Source organism: Melanaphis sacchari, unplaced genomic scaffold (assembly GCF_002803265.2).
Source record: "Melanaphis sacchari strain LSU unplaced genomic scaffold, SCAv2.0 Contig2016_pilon_pilon, whole genome shotgun sequence".
NCBI lineage: Eukaryota > Metazoa > Arthropoda > Insecta > Hemiptera > Aphididae > Melanaphis > Melanaphis sacchari.
Window position 1 is genome coordinate 1 of NW_020270986.1, and position 4657 is coordinate 4657.

Sequence of the window (4657 nt, forward strand, 5' to 3'; positions counted from 1 at the left end):
ATTTATTAGTGAAATTAATGATATTATATCTAATGGTCTTGATATCAATGAAAAAAAAATATTAAAGTTTAATATTAGTCAAGTCATTTGTGACGCACCTGCTAAATCTTTTATATTAAATGTAGAAAATCATAATGCGTATCATGGGTATAATTCGTGTATTGTAGAGGGTACATACATAAACTATCGAATGTCATATCTAGACGTGGATGCTCCTTTAAGAACTGATCAGTCTTTTCGTAATAAACAAGATGAGTATTATCATAAAGATTCCAGTCCATTAGAAGACTTGCCAATAAACATTACCTCAGTTGTAGTTCTAGAATACATGCATAATATATGTTTAGGTGTAATGAAAAAATTAATTACATTTTGGGTAAAAGGTAAAAAAACTGTTCGTTTAGTTGATCCTGAAATTGTATCTGAAGAATTAATTAACTTAAAATTATTTTTGCCAAGTGAATTTAGTCGCCTTCCTAGAACATTAGAAGAGTGTGAATTTTGGAAGGCCATAGAATTCAGAACATTTTTAATTTATACTGGATCTATTGTGTTAAAAGGGCAATTAAAAAAAAACGCTTTATGAACACTTCATGCTTCTAAGTTGTGCTATTCGAATTTTACTTTCTTCTGAAACATGTTATACCCTTAATAACATGGCTAAAAACTTATTAAAATAATTTGTTAGTGACTATCCTAATTATTATGGTAACGAATATGTTGGTTACAATGTCCATGGTTTACTCCACATAACCGATTTTGTTTTAATTCATGGCCCCCCTGGACGCTTTTAGTGCTTTCAAATATTTAAACTACTTACAATTTGTAAAAAAGATTAGTAAAAATTCCAAACACCCTCTTCAAGATGCATATAACCGTATTATGGAGAAAATTAATAGCCAGCCTTATGATGTGTCTCTTTATTATCCTATTTTTAAAAACAAATTAAATTATGATTCATTCATAAATAATGCATCAAATGAAACATTATATGAACAATTAGTACTAGAGAACTTTGTTGTGAGTTCTAAGAATAATAAAGATATATTTTTCTTATTAAAAAGTTACGATATAGTTAAAGTGAATAAAATAATTAAGTATACAAGTGGACAAATTAAAATTGAAGTAGTTAAATATGAACACTGTACTATGTTTCATAGTCCTGTACCTTCAGATATTATTAAAATACTTTATATTAACAAAGTTTTCCCTGTTTTAATTTTAATCAACATGGACGTTTTACTACATAAGTGTTGTAGTACCAATAAGTAATGATAAACTTGTTGCTATAGCATTAGTTCATGAAAATATTTAATTTTTTTTTTTTTAATTGTACTAGATTTTAACAATTTTATTTGTTTATATTTATTAGGAATTTTAATTATTAATTGTATTATGAATTTGGTTAAAATCAAACATTTCTTGTATTAAGTGAAGAATAAATATTAAATGTATTTTAAAAGTTATTATTGTATTCAATATTCAGATTATTTTATTTTACGTTGGAACACTACCTAATTGTTTTAACAAATTCTATAACCCAAATGAAAAATGAATTATAATTACATAAATATCTAAAGTTAATCAGGTTGTAAGTTGTAACTAAAATTTTCAAACTAAATTAAATTATAGGTACCTAGGTATATTTTCTTTTTAAGCTACCTACCTACATATTTCTTATTATTATGAAACTGATTGATGTTTTTGAAAACATTATAGATATCCAAGACAGACAAATAACTAGGTCCTAGGTATTTGATTTTAAATATAGATACTTTCAAAAAGTACCTATTTAAATACCTAGGTACCTACCGTGCCCAAGCAGTGTTTATTTCAGAAATTCTATCCCGGGGGTATAACCCTCCCCCTCCCACAGATCACCTCCTGAAAATTAACACTGTGTCCAAGTACTTCTCAAGTATATTTAGAATACATATTTGAGTAGGTACATACATTAAATGCATTTGAATATTGTATTTAAATACTTAACAAGACTGTAGAGAATAACAAAGTCTGCAAATTAATCGAGAATAGAACTCCAATTGTTCATAAGGGTCAATTAAAAAGTTCCCCTTTCAATTATTATACAAAATTAAAAAACGTGTAACTCTATGTCTAGATTACACGAATACGAGTCTAAATACTCTAAATCATAGGTTCTCAAACTTATTTCATCCACCGCCCACATTGAGAATCAAAAATTGTCTAGCCCCCCCCCCCCCCCCCCCCCCCCCCCCACAAAAAAAAAAAAAACCCCCCCCCCCCCCCCCCCCCCCAAAAAAAAAAAAAAAAATTCAACTTAGCATCTGTTATGTCTTTTAAAAATAGATATTTCAGTTTATATTTTATAATACAAATTTAACATCATCTAACATAAATTTTTAAATTAGCTTTTTGGATGACAGCAATTGGATGACGAAACATTTATAATTAAAATTATTCACATTAAAATTATTTTTATTAAAATCATGCTAAAAAAGTTATGAATTCAAAATATAAAATTTACTTAATGTGATGGATGAACTTGATGTGCATTAACGAGTTTGTTAATATCTGGCTCAAATTTACTCAAAAACAGCCGTAAATCACCGCGTTCGGTAACAAGCAACCGATTTCTCTTTTTTGTTAGCAGTGTTGCTACAGCACTGAATCCACGTTCAGACAAATACGATGATGGGAAGGCTATCAGAAATCGTTGGACAATCGACCATAAACTAGGGTACAGTTCCATGATTGGCTTTTGCAGCCAAAATTCTTGATAGCCATTCTTGAATTTGAATTTGATTTCCTCATTTGTGGTTAATTCTAAAAGTTGTTCTTCTAACTGGGATGATTCTGCTGTGTTGACATTTGAAAAAGAATCTAATACCCAGTCTGGTATGTCCATGTTTAAAATGTCCTGGAATCGTTCTTTGAAATCATTGTGGAGGTTCTCCAAGTGTTGACAGTAAACAACCAAGTCATCGTTGATAAAAGATGCTGCTCCTAAATTAGGAAAGTTATTGAATTCACGTCTACCAATATTTCTCTTGTATAATAGCAGTTTGGCAACGAATGTAGAAATGACAGTTTTTGTTTTAATCAAGTTCAAGTCGTCACCTTGAAGTTGGAGATTGACATCATTAAATAATTTGTGGAGGTCTGTCAAGTACGAAATATCATTCTTTGATGTGATGAGGTTATCGCGAAGTCCTGTGTCTTTGTTTTTCAGGAACTCTATCACAGAGTCAAACAGATTGTAAAATCGAGTTAGACAAGTACCTTTTGACAGCCAGCGCACTTCTGTGTGAAGCAGCAATCGATTGAAATCTTCATCATTAGCAACGCAAAGTTGACTAAATAATCTGTCATTTAGTGAGTTGCTTCTGATTTTATTAACTGCTCTAATAACATAATGCAGTGATGTATGCAGGCGTTCACTCAGATTTTTTGCAACTAAATGCTGGCGATGAATGACGCAATGTACAACAAGCACGTCTGGAACTTTATTTTTTAAATATGCTATAAAGCCTTTGTGTCGCCCTGTCATAGCTGGGGCACCATCAGTAGCAATTGACATAATATTCTTCAGAGGGATTTGCTTTTCATCACAAAACTTTTCCAGTGTATTAAATATAGTTTCTCCTTTTGTATTTGTCACTAAATTTCTCGCAAATAATAGTTCTTGACATATTTTTTTCATTTTTTATAAACCTCACGTATGATAACAATAATGCTTCATTAGTTGGTAAAGTGGACTCATCCAACTGAATTGAAAATTGACAAGTCTTCAAATGATTGCACAATGATTCTTCAATATTTTCAGCCATCTCATCAATTCGTCTTTGTACAGAACTATTGCTCAAAGGAATTTTTTCGGATAATATCTGCCGCTGGTTTATGGAGCACAGTTGTTATTACTTCTTTTATTGCTGGTAAAATTAAGTCTTCCCCAATGGTATGTGGTTTGCCTGTTTTAGCAATTAATAGTGAAATATTGTACGACGCACGAAGCCCATCATTGTCTTGCTTAGAAGCCGCAGAAAAAAGCGTTGATAAAGTAGGTTGAGCTACGTACTTTTTTTTCCATATTTTGAAAGTAAGTCACATCTTTGTCTTTCATATCTGAATGCATTTTATTAAAATGATCGAGTAATCGAGAAGGTTTCATTGCTTCATTTGAAAATGTTTTTTGACATATGAGGCACATTGGCGATGATGGATTTGTCCGACTTTGAATAAATCCGTATTTTATGTATTCCGCACTGTATTGTCTTTTTTTCTTTTTTGCTTCCGACATAGTTTTCACTTCAGAAATATGTAGATATTTTATACGTGCACAAAAAAATAAAAACAAAATCAAAACGCGGTCGGCACGGTTCGACACCAAATCGTATACTAAAGCCTGAGTTAAGGCTTGCATTGTAAATTGGACGCACTATATTATATCGTCGGTATTTAATAATCATTAGCGTTATCGTAACGGCGATAATAGTCGATAACTTAGTATTTATATTAATTTATAATATTACGATTATTGTCGCCGTTACGATAACGCTAATGATTATTAAATACCGACGACGACATCGACGAAACTTCTAGGAACTTTTTATATCTACACGACAATACCTGGAAACCCGTGGGCCATCGCGTCGCACATTACGTATTGGTGGTACCT

General features: G+C 31.2%; 2 pseudogenes; one reads left to right on the plus strand and one right to left on the minus strand.

The window, feature by feature from the left end:
- The first annotated feature begins 190 nt into the window (after positions 1–190).
- Positions 191–1740, plus strand: LOC112593371 (annotated as a pseudogene).
- Positions 1741–2506: 766 nt separating this feature from the next.
- On the minus strand, positions 2507–4279 carry LOC112593370 (annotated as a pseudogene).
- Positions 4280–4657: the final 378 nt, after the last annotated feature.